The following is a 17,953-nucleotide window of genomic DNA, read 5'->3' as shown; positions in this document are numbered from 1 at the left end:
GCATCCCATATGATCCCCCATGCCTGCCAGGAGCGATTTCTGAGCACAAGCCAGGAGTAACTCTGAGCGCTGTCGTGGGTGTGGCCCAAAAACAAAACAAAACAAAAAAAAAAAGTGTGGGGGGGGGGGGACATTCTAATGACACAGAAGCCCAGGAGAGCCACTGAATGAGAGAAAAACGAAAGAAAAGAGCATGTTCAGGAAGGATGTTTCCCATCACAGTTAAACCTTCCAACTTAATTCAGCTAGAAGAAATGGTTTCAAGGTTAATGAAATCTGACCAGTGGAACCTCAGGCCATTGTTTTTATTTTAAAAATTCTATTTTTGAGCCTGCGCGAGTAGCGCAGCAGTAGGAAGTTTGCCTTGCATGCAGCAGAGTCCAGGACGGACTTGGTTCCATCTCCCCGCGTTCCATATGGTTTCCCCGAGCCTGGAGCAATTTCTGAGAGCGCATAGTCAGGAGTTACACCTGAGCGTCACCGGGTGGGCTCCAACACCCCCCAAATTCTTTTTTTTTTGGGGGGGAGGGGGTTTCTGGGCCACACCCGGCAGTGCTCAGGGGTTACTCCTGGCTGTCTGCTCAGAAATAGCTCCTGGCAGGCTCGGGGGACCATATGGGACACCGGGATTCGAACCAACCACCTTAGGTCCTGGGTCGGCTGCTTGCAAGGCAAACACCACTGTGCTATCTTTCTGGCCCCAAATTCTATTTTTATGATTAAAAATATTATGTCAAGAAATATTATGTGGGGCCGGGAAGGTGGCGCTAAAGGTAAGGTGTCTGCCTTACAAGCACTAGCGTAGGACGGACCGCGGTTCGATCCCCCGGTGTCCCATATGGTCCCCCCAAGCCAGGGGCGATTTCTGAGCGCATAGCCAGGAGTAATCCCTGAGCGTCAAACGGGTGTGGCCCAAAAACAAAAAATAAATAAATAAATAAATAAATAAATAAATAAATAAATAAATAAATAAATATTATGTCATGGTTTTCTTTAGGTTAGTCAATTGTGATATTTTTAAATTGCTTTAAATTCCTTCATGGCAATCAATAAGTGAGCACCCCTCATCCATTATATGTAAATATTAATATAAAACCACATGCAGTTTATTATTTCAGAGGAAGGCATTTGGAGATAATGTTCCACTATAACACATTATAAACTCACAGAAAAGTTGCAAAAATAAAATACAATCCGGTATGTTCTAATTTTGCTGTCATTCTTTCTCTGTCATTTATTTTCTCTTACTACTTGAAAATAAGTTAGAGATATCATATCTCTTTCTTCCTAAATAGTTCTAGGAATATTTTTAAGGACAAGAATATTCCAGGAGCCAGGACAGTGGTGCAACTGATAGGGTTCTTGTTTGTATGCGGCCAACCTAGGTTCTATCCCTGGACTCACATACAGTTCCACAGACATCTCCATGAGAAATTTCTCAGTTCAGAGCTATGGTTAACACCTGAGCATTACTAGATGTATCTCAAAAACAAAAACAAAAACAGAATTTTTACAAACCGGGCTAGAAGTAGTAAAGGAGGTAAGGCACTTACTTAAACAATCCTAGCACCACCAAGAGTAACTCCTGAGTTCCACTGGTCAGAAATAGGCCCTGAGTACTGCTAGTTGTGGCTCAACTGCAGCCACTGTACATCCCACACACCCATGCCCCAAAACAAAGAAAGAATATTTACAAAAAGTACATAGTTATCAAATTTAACATTAAAAAACTGTTATCTAATCCATGATACTTATTTCAAATTGTCTGTTTTTCTAGTAAAGTCCTTGATAGTTCCCATCTCACCCCCCCCTGTCCCCTAGGTCAAAGATCCAATTCCAGATTGGGTATATTACATAATAATTGTCATGCCATTGTAATCTTCCTTCATAAAGAAAGTTTCTTATCTTCCCTTGTGTTTCTTGACCTTGACATTTTTGAAGCATGTAGGTTAGTCATTTGGAAAATGTCTCTCAAATCAGGTTTGCCTATTATTTCCATATGATTGGATTCAGGTTGTATACTTTAGGCAAAAACATAACCATGGTAATGGGGTAGCCTTCACTTTGCATTAGAATCAAATGGAACATGACATTGGTTTATTCCAAAGGGAGGTTATCTTTGAAAATTTCTTCTTGGTGGTGTCTACTATATTTTTTTGATTAAAATAAAAACACACAAAAAACTGTTACTATTTTTTGTCATTCATAAGTAATTTGTGTGGAAATACTTGGAGACTATGTTTAGATCCTGTTCAGGATCAAACCTTCCCCAGTAGTTTTAACACACACTCAAGAGAGAAGGCACATTTTGTAGACACATATGATTCCCTGTTAAGACATTCCTTGGAACAGAATGTTAATTGTATTATAGTTATAAGCAAATTAGACAGTCATGATTTCAACTTTCTGTAAAATATGTTCACTTAGAATATAGTAAAAAAAATGAGCTCCAGAAATGAGTTTTAAGATTTTATTGAACAAAATCTACTTGCAAAACATAATCTGAGCTGTTCAAAAATTAAAAGACCGGCCTAACAATCCAGTCCTAATACAATTTTTAGTAGGACTTAGTTTTTCAGTATAATTTCTAGTCCATTTAATAGTAGAAAGGAAGAAGGAAAGAAATAAAACTTTATTATATTAGGTGCAAAAGGCTTGTTCATAATATGACATATATAGCCTAAACCAAATTGTTACCAAATTAAAAAATATATATTAACAAACCAGTCTAGATACATTCTTTGAATACAAGAGACTCGTGTTTGATTTCTGGCACCATATAGTTCCCTAACACACTAGAAGTTACCTGAGCATTGAATTGGGAGTAGCCCTGAGCATTTTGGTATGTGCCCTCAAAGCAAAATAAACAAACAGAAAAGCTAATATGTTGTTACTCAGTATATACAAATTTTATATTTAACCAATTTGCCTATTTCCAACTAATTATGAAACAAACATATTTGTACTCAGCACCTTAATTATTTTAATCCCACAGAGACTTTTATTACAAATTTTCCTCTAATTTTTTATTATATACAATTTTTCCTCTAATTTTTATTATAACACCATGATTTGTCAAGTTGTTCATAATATAATCATTTCAGGCACTACATATTCAAACAGCAACCCCACCATCAGAGTGCCTTCCCTTCACCTGTGTACCCAATCTCTCATCGACCACCATAACCTGACTTTATAATGGTACAAAAATTATTTTATATTACTTGTTATAACACAAAGGCAAATGGAATTATTAAAACTTATATCAACACAACCAGGTCAATTTGAAATAGTTGTTATATCTTTCCACTATGTTACTAACGTCAATGTCTAAGGATTTACTGGGCTGTGGTTGATTTAAATTGAGCCTTCTATGTTACTTACCGGTTTTAGAGTATTTTAGGGAGAATTTTATTGACAGAAATTGTTACTAGGAGCCAGAGAGAGTGTAGTGGTATGGCATTGCCTTGTATGTGGCTGATCTGTGATGGACCCAGGTTCTATCCTTGGCATCCTCTGAGGTCCCCCTTGGCCTGCCAGGAGTAATTTCTGAGCGCAGTCAGGAGTTTACCCCTGAGTGTCACTGGGTGTGGCCTAAAAAACCCCAAATAAATAAATCCTAAGAATTCCATTACAAACAAACAAACAAAAAAGAAATTCTTATTAGGTTGAAAAAAAGAAATAGTATTTCCAAGTAGGTTATGAAGATAGTCATGGGATGGTGGAATAAGGACCCAAATATCTCAGGCAAAATAAAAGTTCACAGATGTGAGGTTATGCAGGTATTGTTATCAAAATATGAGCACTAAAGACTGGAGAAAGAGCACGGTGGGCTAGTATAAGTGCTTGCCTTGCAAGTAATGAAATGGGTTCACCCCATCTCATCCCCAGAGTATAATGAGGAGCTGACCCCTTAGAACATCTTGGTGTGGCCCCCCCAAACAATAATTTCATTAATTAGCTAATTAAAAATTGAATACATAGTGAGAGTAAAGTGGACAGGCAAGCCACTAACACAGAAAGCAGGCAAATACTGGAATATACCGTTAGCTTGGCTCTGAGGTTTCCTATCGCTTTAAGAAGAGTTTGACATGGTTCCCATTGATTCTGGTTTGTTCACTTCAACATCAAAGGATGGTGAGGTTTCTTTGCATACAGGATGATATGAATCATTAAAAGCTGAAACCACTTTTATCAGTTTATTTTGGTCTTGGCTAGGAGTCACTAACCTAGTTGAAACATCAAACAAGATGGTAATTTGGCCTAAGAATGAATAATAGATTATCTTAATGCAGACAGGGATTAGATCATGAGAAGCAACCTCCTTAGTTCTGCTACATATTGAGTTTTATTTGTGCATCAGAAGGGAGCAAGGAAATTGTTTTAAACAAAAACTGGTCTGAAAATCACTATTTTAGATATTCTTAATAAAATATAAATTACATAAGTAAATCACACAACAGTTCTATTTTATATAATATTCAAATATTTTTTGTAGATTTTAAGAGAAAACTGAATATAGATCCCAAAGAGAAAGTACAGCACATAGGGCATTGTTTTGTATGCAACACACCTGGGTTCAATTCCTCTCATAACATATGGTCCCCAGAACCCACCAAGTGTGATTCCTGAGTGCAGAACTAGCACTAGCCCCAATCCCTGAACATTGTCAGGTATGGCCCCCAAACAAAACAAAATTCTTTTTGAAAGAGAGAGAACTGAAAAGCAGAAATTTTTCTTTAAAAAATGTATGTTAGGGGTGCTCGCTTCGGCAGCACATATACTAAAATTGGAACAATACAGAGAAGATTAGCATGGCCCTTGCGCAAGAAGAAACGCAAATTCGTGAAGAGTTTTATATTTTAAAAGAAAAAAATGTAGGTTAGGGGACAGAGCGGTGGTGCAAGCAGTAAGGCGTCTGCCTATTTTGCCCACACTAGCCTAGGACGGACCATGGTTCGATCCCCAGCGTCCCATATGGTCCCTGAAGCCAGGAGCTAATTCTGAGTGCAAAGCCAGGAGTAACCCTGAGAGTCACTAGATGTGGCCCAAAAACCAAAACCAAAAAAAAAAAAAAAAATGTAGCTATGTAGCTGAGGTAGGGCAATAGTAGAGGGTAGGGCGTTTTGCTTTGCATGTGATTAACCTAGGTTCAATCCCACGCACCTCATATAGTCCCTTGAGGACCTCCAGGCATGCCACCCCCTCTCCAAAAGAAGAATAAATTTACACATATTATTAATGGCATTTTTGGACCACACCCGTTTGATGTTCAGGGGTTACTCCTGGCTAAGCGCTCAGAAATTGCCCCTGGCTTGGGGTCCTTCCTTGGCTAGCGCTTGCAAGGCAGACACCTTACCTCTAGCGCCACCTCACAGCCCCTATTTTTTTTTTTTTTTTGGTTTTTGGGCCACACCCAGTAACGCTCAGGGGTTACTCCTGGCTATGTGCTCAGAAGTTGCTCCTGGCTTGGGGGACCATATGGGACACCGGGGGATCGAACCGCGGTCCGTCCAAGGTTAGCGCAGGCAAGGCAGGCACCTTACCTTTAGCGCCACCGCCCGGCCCCTCACCGCCCCTATTAATGGCATTTAATGAGCACTTACTGTGCATAATTAATATACCCTAAAGTTTTACAATGATAAACATACTTAGTTAATCATCTTTACTATGCATAAATGTAGGCTTCATATTAATACCCATTTGTACAAATTGGAAAACGAAGGCTAGGAACCTTTCTTTCCTGAGAAAGAAAGTGAATTTTTCAGAGAAAAATTGCTAGTGGGGAGGAGACTTCTCTGACATTATCTGGAACATGTAAGCAATTAGTTCAGGATTTTTGTAATTTGTTTTTATTTTTTTTTTGTTTTTTTTTTTTGTTTGTTTGTTTTTGGGCCACACCCAGCGGTGCTCAGGGGTTACTCCTGGCTGTCTGCTCAGAAATAGCTCCTGGCAGGCACGGGGGACCATGTGGGACACTGGGATTCGAACCAATCACCTTTGGTCCTGGATCGGCTGCTTGCAAGGCAAACGCCGCTGTGCTATCTCTCCGGACCCGATTTTTGTAATTTTTTAATTAATAATTTTTATTAAAAATTTTTGGGGGGGCCCGGAGAGATAGCACAGCGGCGTTTGCCTTGCAAGCAGCCAATCCAGGACCAACGATGGTTGGTTCGAATCCCGGTGTCCCACATGGTCCCCCGTGCCTGCCAGGAGCTATTTCTGAGCAGACAGCCAGGAGTAACCCCTGAGCAACGCCGGGTGTGACCCAAAAACAAAAAAACAAAACAAAAAAAAAATTGGGGGGGGGTCACACCTGAGAGTGCTCAGGGGTTCCTCCTGGCTCTATGCACAGAAATAGCTCCTGGCAGGCTTGGGGGACCATATGGGATACCGAGATTTGAACCACAGTCCTTCTGCATGCAAGGCAAATGTCCTACCTCCATGCTATCTCTCAGACCCTAAAATTTTTTGTTGTGTTTTTTGGGCCACACCCGCTGATGCTCAGGGCTTACTTCTGGTTCTGTGCTTAGAAATTACTCCTGGCTGGGGGGACCATAATGGATGCCAGAGATCGATCCCAGATCTGTCCCTAGGTCAGCCACTTGCAAGGAAAACACCCTACCACTGTGCTATTTCTCAGTCCGCTTTTAGCAATTTTTTTAAATTTATTTTTATTTTTATTTTTATTTTAGTTTTTGGGCCACACTCCGCGGTGCTCAGGGGTTACTCCTGGCTATCTGCTCAGAAATAGCTCCTGGCAGGCACGGGGGACCATATGGGATGCTGAAATTCAAAACAACTACCTTGGGTCCTGGGTCAGCTGCTTGCAAGGCAAATGCCGCTGTGCTATCTCTCCAGCCCCTGCAATTTTTTTTTTTTTTTTTTGGTTTTTGGGCCACACCCGGCAGTGCTCAGGGGTTACTCCTGGCTGTCTGCTCAGAAATAGCTCCTGGCAGGCACGGGGGACCATATGGGACACCGGGATTTGAACCAACCACCTTTGGTCCTGGATCGGCTGTTTGCAAGGCAAATGCCGCTGTGCTATCTCTCCGGGCCCAGCCCCTGCAATTTTTATTTGTCCCACCCACTAAGTATGGATAAGTATAAATTTTTCTAGAAGTTTTTGTCACACACAAATGTGCAGTGAGAGGGTTAAACCTAAATTGAGCCCAATTCTCCTGCATGCAAAGCATATGCTTAGCATAATAAGCTAATTTTCTGACCCAAGAATTCATTTTGTTTGTTTGATTTGTTTTGGGACCACACATGGCTATGCTCTTGGTTCTGCTACTCAAGAATTGCTCTTGTACTTGAGACCATATGAAATTCTGGAAATTGAACCTGGTTTAGCTATATGCATGGCAAATGCCCACCTTCTGTACTATCTCTCTGACTCAAAGGCCTAAGAATTCTTCCTCTTATAAACTATTATCCCAAGTCTCCCTTAGAACTGTTAAATGTTTTTGTTTGTTTGATTGGTTAGTTGGCTTTGGGGCTATAGCTGGCAATGCTCAGAAGTTACCCCTGGCTCTGTACTCAAGAATTACTTTTGGCAGTGCTGGGGGCACATATGAGATGGCAGGGATCAAACCTGAAATGGCCTCATGCAAAGCATGCATCTTACCCACTGTACTATCTCTCTAGCTCTCAGAACTAATATATGATATATGAATTATCTTATAATCTTAAGACATTTTGGAAAATTAATTTCAACTCCCATCAAGTGGTTTTAGGAAAGGGGCTTGGGGTATATAAATTATATATAGCAATCAATTAACACTTACATATTAATTAATTTAGTATACAGATTTGATTAATATTTAAGTGTTTTTTTGTTTGTTTTTGTTTTTGGGCCACACCTGGCGTTGCTCAGAGGTTACTCCTGGCTGTCTGCTCAGAAATAGCTCCTGGCAGGCACGGGGGACCATATGGGACACCAGGATTCGAACCAACCACCTTTGGTCCTGGATCGGCTGCTTGCAAGGCAAATGCCGCAGTGCTATCTCTCCGGGCCCAATATTTAAGTTTTTATATAATCAAAGTCTCTCAGGGCCCAATATTTAGGTTTTTATATAATCAAAGTAAACAACTAGAGAATGTCAAATAAGATTCCATTTAAATGTCTGTGGAGATAGCACCGGGGTATATAATTTGTCTTGTGTGCAGCTGATCTTGGTTTGATTCCTGGCACAACATGATTTGCTGAACATTGTCAGGAGTGATCCCTGAGCACAGAGCGAAAAGTTCTCAGTGCAAACAAACAAACAAACATTCTATTAAGAGAGAATTATGATTCTTTTCTCACACTATCTAAAATCCATTTGTCTGTCCTCTGATGCCAAGAACCCATGGAGCGTAGTCTAGAGTTTCATGTACCTGAAATATGATATACTAAATTAAACTTGTCATTGTCAAGTACATGAGTGATCAGTCTAAATCTTTGTCTGCAATTTAATGAATTATGTGACCCTGAGCAAATTATCAAGCATCCCAAGCCCTAATTTTCTCTTCTGTAATATTGTGACAATAATGAGTCTGGGTTATTGTGAGGATGGAATAATTAGATAATATAGATCTTTATATAGCTGACCCCTTAGTAAGATGGGAGCTATCACTAAATCACATAGTTACACATAGGAAGAATATTTCCAAGCAGATATTATAAACTAGATTAATATTATCTTCATAAAAACTATATATTCTAACATAAAATCAATACCAGACATAAGCATTTCCCTTTAATGCTTGGTCACATAGAAGTCCTTAGATGTGTAATTTATTTTCCAAAAAGTTGAAAATTAGGTAATAATTCCTTCAAAACTTAAATTAAAAAGAATAATAGAGGGGCAGAAGCGAAGGCACAGTGTTAGGGCATTTGCCTTGCAAACGGCTGACCCAAGTTTGATCCCTTGGTGCCCCATTTGGTCCCCCAAGTCAGAAGCAATTTCTGAGCACATAGCCAGGAGTGAACCCTGAGCATCACTGGGTGTGCCCCCCAAAAAAGAATAATAGAAGATGGTAAGTAGATAAAATGTGGTGTAGTTGTGTAGGAACTAAAAACCTTGTTTAAATAGACTGCAAGAGAAAAGGTAACAAAAGCCCGAGTTATCAAGCTAAAAAGGAGTAAAAAAATATATGTATATATAGTAAATAAATAATAAATAATATAAGTTATTTATTTATTATTTATTTACTATATATATAAATACTTTCACTAAAAACAGTGAAGTTTGGGGTTGGGGAGACAGTACTAAAGTTAAGGACTTGTCTCTCACACAGAGAACATGGGTTCTATCCCTGGCAATATATGTGCTCCCCCCCCCCCCCGATATGAGTGATCATTGAACTCAGAGCCTGGAGTGTAAGCTAAGCACTAAACTGCCCCCTCCAAAAAAAAGTAAGGTGACATTTGATTAGACTTGAAGTAGTAAGAGCCAAGTGGATAATTATAGAACAAGTATTTCAGGAGCAAAAAAATCATACAGAGGCTGGAGAAATAGTACAGTGGGTAAAGTACTTGCCTTGCATCTGACCAACTAGTTTTCTTTCATAGAAATTGAGAAGCTGGTAATAAAATACAGATGAAAATGTAAACGATTTAAAATTTTGGGGCTGGAGCAATAGCACAGCAGTAGGTCATTTGTGTTGCACGAAGCTGATCCAGAACAGTGATTGGAATCCCAGCTTCCCATAAGGTCCCCTGAGCCTACCAGGAGCTATTTCTGAGTGTAGAGTCAGCAGTAACCCCTGAGTGTCACCAACTGTGATCCAGAAACACCCCCCCCCCAAAGTAGAAGGGAAAAGAAGAACAATTTCATAAAAACGGGGGAACTTAGGAAACTTAGGATAGGACTAAGTTCCTTTCTTATTAAATCTTTTTTGTTTGTTTGTTTTGTTGTTTTGTTTTTGGGTCACACCCAGCTCAGTGGTTATTCCTGGCTCTAGGCTCAGAAATTGCTCCTGGCAGGCTCAGGGGACCATATGGGATGCTGGGATTTGAACCACCATCCTTTTGCATGCAAGGCAAACACCTTACCTCCACGCTATCTCTCAGGCCCCGTTATTTTTTTTTCATTTTTTTTATTTTTAATTATGAGAACAAAGATGCAAAGAAAGAGGACAAGGTAAAGTTACAGTGGAAGGACAATCACCCATAACATAATTCTCAGAAGTCCCCTTGCTGATATCTTAACTTTGAACTTTCAGCCAAAGAATGTTAAGATAAAATAAAACAGAATCCATGTGCGATTATTTTGTCCCTCGAGTCCCCAGATTGTAGCACATTATAATATTTCTTAACAGCACACAAGGCAATCTAAAGCCATAAAACTTACGTAACTCCTTAAACATTAGAGGCATAGTATTTTTTACATTTCCATGTACATGCATATTAGCTTAAGTTAACCTCAAATTTTAAGTGTTTTGTTTTTTTTAAGGATTAGAGTCAAAGGAGCACAGTAAAAACGGTGTTAGAGTGGCAATTGTGTTTGCATAGGCCCACCAAAATATGAGGGGAATGGAAAGGAATAACCTTGGCCTAAATACAAAGAGACCCGACCCCTGAAGTTTCTTGGCATAAGACCAACTCTAGGCTCCAGGCAAGCTAGATCGTCCAATCCAAGACATTGTCTGTAGTGCCAACACACTTTTATTTTTCACACAGTCTCTTTTGTTGGTATCATGTTTCTGTATTAAATATCCTGGAATCTGCATATCCTACATTGAAGTCAGGATGTGGAGCGTCTTCTTGTTTCACCTCACCATTAAAGGGCAATGCAGAGAGCCCTGTCCTGTAAGCAGGTCGTTGTTGTTAAGTCTTCTTAGTGTTAAGGGAAGTCTCTTTTGAGCAGGTTGATGTCTGAGCAGTGGTAGGGTCTTCCGTGCGCAGAGGATTGCTTCCAGGTGATGTTATAGACAAACCTGGATGTTTCATGGATGGCTTCCCTGGTTCAGGGGTGAATGGAAAATGCCCTTTCTTCTGAGGCCTGTGCCAGGTCGTTATGTCAATGTTCAGGGTGTAAGGTCCCTTTGCACAATAAGATTTGTGAGTTCCAATCTCTATTAGATAGGATCTTATTTGTATGTATAGTATTTTCCCATTTTAATATGCCTATGCAAAAAAGGAGCAATGCCACATGGTGTTATTGGCACGTATGGGAGCCATAAGAACAAGTCCAACAATCCCCATGACATGGTTCAATCATAAGCATTAAACTGGGAGACTCTTTCAACAAAATTCCTTGTTGAACAGCTCATAAAGAGAAGATAAAAAGTGGTTAGAATCGTCACTGTATAAGAGAATATTTAGTAAGACTTATAGCTGTCAGAGAAAAAACACAAAATATTCGAAAGAAATAAGTGTCCATTTTATGTCTTTTGAAACTGTTTGGGGTTGTCACACACAATGTACGGCTTTGGTCTGTGATTAGGATTGTGCAGTACTTAAGATAAAAAGAGTAATGTGGGTTAGTGATGTTTGCGGCCCCGTTATTTTTTATATCATCTTACTTTATTGTTTTCTGTTTAGTCTGGTTTCTGAACCACACCCAGTGATGCTCAGAATTTACTCCTGGCTCTGCACTGAAGAATGACTCCTGGTGGTGCTCAGGGAACCATATGGGATGCCAGGATTTGAACCCAGGTGGGCACCATGCAAGGCAAATATGCTACTTCTTGTACTGTTACTCAAGCCCTTGTCATTTAATTTTGTTCTCTACTTTTTGGTTTTGTTTTTGTTTGGTTGATTGGTTTTGTTTTGGGCCACAGCTGATGGCGTTCAGGGGATACTCCTGCCTCTGCACTCAGAAATTGCTCCTGGAGGGCCTGGAGCGATAGCACAGTGGCAGGGTGTCTGTCTTGCACATGACCGACCTGGGAAGGACCTGGATTTGATCTCCGGCATCCCATAAAGTACCCTGTCCCTGCCAGGAGCAATCTCTGAGAGCCACCGGGTGTGACCCAAAAAGCAAAAAAGAAAATAAAAGAAAAAGAAATCGCTCCTGACAGGCTCAGGGATTAGATGGGATGCCAGGGATCAAACCTGAGTTTGTCCCAGATCAGCTGCATGCAAGGCAAACACTCTACTTTCTGTGCTATTGCTCTGGCCCATTTAGGTTTTATTATTTTATTCATTTGATGTCCTTTTCATTTGCATCTGTATTTTATTGACAGCTTCTCAATTTCTATGAAAAAGACTATTGGCCCGGAGAGATAGCACAGCGGCGTTTGCCTTGCAAGCAGCCGATCCAGGACCAAAGGTGGTTGGTTCGAATCCCGGTGTCCCATATGGTCCCCCGTGCCTGCCAGGAGCTACCTCTGAGCAGACAGCCAGGAGTAACCCCTGAGCACCGCCAGATGTGGCCCAAAAACCAAAAACAAAAACAAAAAAAAAAGAAAAAAGAAAAAGACTATTGGAATATAGATTCAAATTTCATAGAATTTATGGGTCAATTGGGAGTTAACCTTTTAACAAAGATTTTCTATATAAGAGAAAAGCACAAGGCATCAAAAATTTAATAAATTGCATTTTACTTAAATTGAAAAAGCACAAATTCCAAAAAAAAAAGCTGTAGATGGGGAGAAAATATATACAAATATTTATCTCATAGGAGATTTATATTCAGAATACATAAAATATTTTTACAACTCAATATAAAATAACAATCAACCTAATTAAAAATAGGACAAAAGGGGCCGGAGAGATAGCATGGAGGTAAGGCGTTTGCCTTTCATGCAGGAGGTCATCGGTTCGAATCCCGGCGCCCCATATGGTCCCCTGTGCCTGCCAGGAGCAATTTCTGAGCCTGGAGCCAGGAATAACCCCTGAGCACTGCCAGGTGTGACCCAAAAACCAAAAAAAAAAAAAAAAAAAAAAAAAAATAGGACAAAAGATCTGAATTAGAATTTCACCAATGACTATAGATGAATGGAAAACAATTACATACAAACATACAGGGCATCATTAGGTATTCAGAAAATGCAAATTAAATTTCAGAAAGAGATACAGATATCCATCCATTGCATGGCTCCATTTTAAAAGACTCTCACTAGTAAGCGTTGTCAAGGGTAAAATTCTCAAAACCTGCAGACAAGAATGCAAAATAATAACAACCCCTACCAATCTATAAAAAAGATCTTTCATTGTAAAGGGGAGGATACCCGGATCACCCTTGACCCCAGAACTTAGGGAAGAGGACAGAAGAGTAAAGTAACCAAGGTGGGAAGGAAGAGGTTGAAGTTGAGAAAGGGAGTTAATGGGGGTTTTATTATATTAGGAATGTGAGAGAGTAGTATAGCTGTAAATCCAAAGCACAGACTCAACAACACTAGAAACATGAGCTCTAAGTTGCAACCGCTGAACTTAGTAACATGCCTATTCAGGTGGCAGACAGGTGGGGCAATGGAAGGGACACAGACAGAGTATGGGAGCACTGGTAATGGAAGTTGGCACTGGTACTGGGATTTGTGTTGAAATATTATATGCCTAAAACTATCTTTGTAACCGTTTTTTCTTTACTTAAATAAAATTTTGTTTTTGTTTTTGTGCCACATAACCCATGGTGGTGCTCAGGGGTTATCTCTAGCTTCGCTCTCACTCTAGTCAGGTTCGTGGAACCATATGGGATGCCAGGGATCAAAGCCAAGTTGGCCAGGTGCAAGGCAAATGCATTATCTACTGTGCTATCATTTTTGCCTCTAAATTAAAAAAAAAGTGATTTTCCCTTTAAATTTTTACCATAAACTTATAAAACTCAACACTTCCATTCATACATAGGCATTTAACCAACTAAAATAAAAATAAGTTTTAAAACAAAGACTTTCATTAGAATGTTACAGATTTACTCAAAATTGCCAACAAATGCCAACAAATTGTCAATCCCCAAATCAATCAACAGGTAAATGTATACACAAATAGTAGTATATTTTATTTTATTGGGATAGGCTATTTGGTTTTCTTTGCTTTGGGGGGCCAGATCTAAAAATTCTGGAGAAGCAACTAACACTCCAAGATCAGTGCTAAGGAGATCTGGTAGTATCATATAATATTAATATTTGAATTCAGAGCTCTAAACTGTGAAACATGTGCTCCAATTTTTTAAGTTGTCACTCTGGCCCAACAGGTAGAAAGTAGTAGCAGTTGGGGGTTAGATATAGTCAATTTATAATTTACAAGGAAGGTAGAGACAAAAATTTCTAAGAGCATCATGTAAAAAATGAACAGAGTAGAGTTAAAAGAAATAAACAAATCACCAATTATATGATACTTTATTAACCTAAATTAGAGAGATTATAGTCTCACTGGAGAAAGCCACATTGCAGCAGTACAGTACAGGAGTCAAGAGATCAGAATTGGGAGATATGTGCATCCTTGCAGGGGTCCCTACAAATCGCTTAACCTCTCTTAGCCTCCTTCTCATTTGTAAGAAGGGGTTAGTACAGTGCCTCTTCATGAGGCTATTGGGAATTTTAAATAAGCTAAACTAAGAAATGCTTGGAACAGAGCTTGGTAGAAAAAAGAAGCCTCAATGAATGTTACTACTTTCTTTTTCAAAATTTGTTTTAAAAAGCCCCACTAATTTATAGAACCTCTCTTTTTTCCTCCCTAAAAAAAGACACCCAATGTACTAAAAATGAACTATTTTAAGAACTATATTCTCTATGCTAAAACAAACATCAGAATTTCTGTTTGTTCTTTTTTAATTTGAGGGCCACACCAGGCAGTGCTCAGAGATTTTCCTGACTCTGCAGGGAATCATGTGGGATGCTGGGGATTGAACCCAGGTTGGCTGTGTGCAGGGCAAGCACCTTACCTGCTGTACTATTGCTATGACCCCTACCATAATTTCTTATCTACAACATTAATCAGAAAGCTCTGATTGCTCCTAGTCCAGGGCTAGCTTTTGTTAAACAATCTACTCATGCTGCTACATAAATCTTGCTCTCTATCATTTAACTGTTTCCAATTATTATAAGCACTCTAAAGTATTTTCAAAAGATAAAATATTTGAGGACTGCAGAGAGAGTACAGCAGGTAAAACACTTTCTTTGAATTTGGCCAATCCAGGCATAATCCCAGCATCTTGTATGGTTCTAAAGCACCACCAGAAGTGATTCCTGAGCATAAAACCAGGAGTAAACATTGACCACTACTGGGGCTTGCCCTCATTTCTCCAAAAACAGTAATAGATATTTTATATTTATAGAAAAGTGAATAAGAGTAATTTTATAATCTCTACAGAAAATTCCCCCTATTATGAAATTCTTGCAAAAGGCTACCAATATTGAGAGTCCAGGGAGATAGTACAGCAGGTAAGGCACTTGCCTTGCATATAGTAGACCCAGATTCAATCCTTGGTGCCCCATATAGTCTTCCAAGCATGCCAGGAATGATCCCAGAGGGATAACCTGAGCACATGACCCAACACCCCCCAAATAATAAGTATATGTTACCTTAACAAAAGTTTTCAAAGTTAAACAAAATTGTTTTTGAATTATTTTGAACACCTGGCCTTTCTCAGGGTGTCCAAAAATATTAATAATTATTATTATTAATTAATTAATATATATTAAAGCTCTCAGATATGACAGCAAAAATGGTGCTTGCCTTACCTGTGACTGACCCAGATTTCAATCCCTGTCCCTGTTCCCAACCCCCTACAAGATCTGATCCCTAAGTACAGAGACAGGAATAAGCCCTGGGCACTGCTGAGTGTGCCCATCACTACAAATTAAGTTCTTTGTGATGATAGATTTTCAAGATTTGCATGATTTTTGGTGAACTCAAATTTGGATAACTCTTTGACATACCAGTTATAAGCATTTTCTTAGAATCTTCTGTAATGGAATCTTCCAGAGGTGTTCCTCATGATAGATCTGGGCAGTGTATGGTGGGGAGGAAGCCTATTGGAATCAGTGTCATTTGCATCACTTCCTATCACATATATAAGGACAGAAGTGGGGATATTTTGGTAGAGGGCATACCGGTGACGCTCAGGGGTTACTCCTGGATATGCCTTCAGAAATCACTCCTGGATCAGGGGACCATATGGGACGCTGAATGATGGAACTGCGGTCCATCCTAGGTCAGTCACGTACAAGGCAAACAGACGCCCTATTGCTGCACCATCACTCCGGCCCCCAGTGGTGGGGATATTGGTCACTTTGATGGTGGTGAGGTGTGGGCACTTAATATCTAGACTAGAAACATTATTAACACTATAAAAAAACATTAACACTATTGCAAACTTGTTACCTAAATGATGATAATAATTTCCTAGGGAACTATTACAGATCTTGGAAATTAAATTTTGTTCATTATAACCACACCATTTATCATACCCGAAGTTAATTCCCTGGACCTCTCATTCCGGTGCTTGTATCTCAACCATGCCCTGCATTTCTTTTATACTATAAATAATTTATGTTGTGAAAAAATGTATCATTTCATAAGTTTTTAAAAAGAGTATACATACTGCAATTTCCTGTAGTTGGGGTTGACCTGGTGGTTCGCTGAAGAGCTGCTCCTCAAGTTTCTTCACTGTAGTCATTTTTTACTCACTCCTTTTGGAGAGGTTAGTTACTATGTGCAGCCCATATTTAAGAAAGGAGGGGCCGGCGAGGTGGCGCTGGAGGCAAGGTGTCTGCCTTGCAAGCGCTAGCCAAGGAAAGGACCACGGTTCGTTCCCCCGGTGTCCCATATGGGCCCCCCAAGCCAGGGGCAATTTCTGAGTGCTTAGCCAGGAATAACCCCTGAGCATCAAACGGGTGTGGCCCGAAAAGAAAAAAAAAACAAAAAAAACAAAAACAAAAAAAAAAGAAAGGAGCAATTGTGCTCCTTTTTCACCTGTGGTATTTTTAAAACAGAAAAAAAAAAAAACAGGCTTTTGAATAGAACTAACAATTCTACCCTCTTGCATTTATTTCACTGCTTCCTCTGAAAGTGAGATGATGTTATAAATACATGGTACCAACCCAGAGATTCTGATTCAATAGGTAAAGGGTGGAGCCCAGGACGTTAACAAATGCCCCTGGGTGATTCAGATGCAAATAGTCCATCAGCCCAATTTAGAAAGCGCTACTCTAATCACTTACTAATGATAATTATTCTGAACTCAGACCTTTTTACTGACGCTGAAGCTATTTTTCCTCTGGTTAAAGGTTTTTGTCATTAGTTTCCTGCCAAAGTTGGGGGAACACCTCTGTGCCCTTGTCTTCCTGCTTAACATTCAAACTAGCTGAACTAATTTGGCAACCATATAATGATTATTCACTGCCCATGAGGAAGTTTACATGCAGCACTATGCTCTGGGCCTCACCGCCAAAAATAAATAAATAAGATAATAGCCAAACACACATTTATGTGTAAACTACTAAAGTCACACTCAAAGTCATCTGAACTCTTGAAGATAACCAAGTCAAGACTATTGTCTAGGATGCTGCTTAAAAAAGAATCACAGGGACCAGAGAGACTTGGTTTTGATCCCTGTATCCCTTAGGGTTCCCTTGCCAGCCAAACCAGGAGTAAGCCCTGAGAACAGCCATGTGTGGCCCCCAAATATATAAAAACCAAGCAACAACAAACTAAAAACTGTCTAAGAAAAGAAACAAAGAAGGTATTCAATAAGCTTAGAAGTTTTGCCAAGGAAAACAATGATGACTCTGAAGTTAAGATTTCAGAACCAAGTTTCTCACTGGCCTTTCCTTCAAACTAACCAAGATAATTTGAACCTTGTTTTTCTTTTCTGTGTTTTTAGGTGTGATTACAGTTTTTTTTTTTTGGTTTTGTTTTTCAGTTCGGGGGGGATCAAATAAAGGACCTCATGAATACTATACAAGTGTTTGACCAATAGCTATATCCTTGGTCTTATTTGTTTTTGTTTTTGGGCCACACCCAGCATTGCTCAGGGGTTACTCCTGGCTGTCTGCTCAGAAATAGCTCCTGCCAGGCACG

The 17,953-nt window shown here is 39.6% G+C and overlaps 1 non-coding gene across 1 annotated transcript; it reads left to right on the top strand.

Moving 5' to 3' along the window:
* The first annotated feature begins 4,759 nt into the window (after nt 1-4,759).
* LOC126007336 (U6 spliceosomal RNA) lies at nt 4,760-4,865 on the top strand. The gene has a single exon (XR_007494917.1). It is a non-coding gene; the product is annotated as a U6 spliceosomal RNA (small nuclear RNA).
* Nucleotides 4,866-17,953: the final 13,088 nt, after the last annotated feature.

This window comes from Suncus etruscus, chromosome 4 (genome assembly GCF_024139225.1).
Source record: "Suncus etruscus isolate mSunEtr1 chromosome 4, mSunEtr1.pri.cur, whole genome shotgun sequence".
Lineage (NCBI taxonomy): Eukaryota > Metazoa > Chordata > Mammalia > Eulipotyphla > Soricidae > Suncus > Suncus etruscus.
This window is presented reverse-complemented; position numbering and strand designations above follow the sequence as displayed.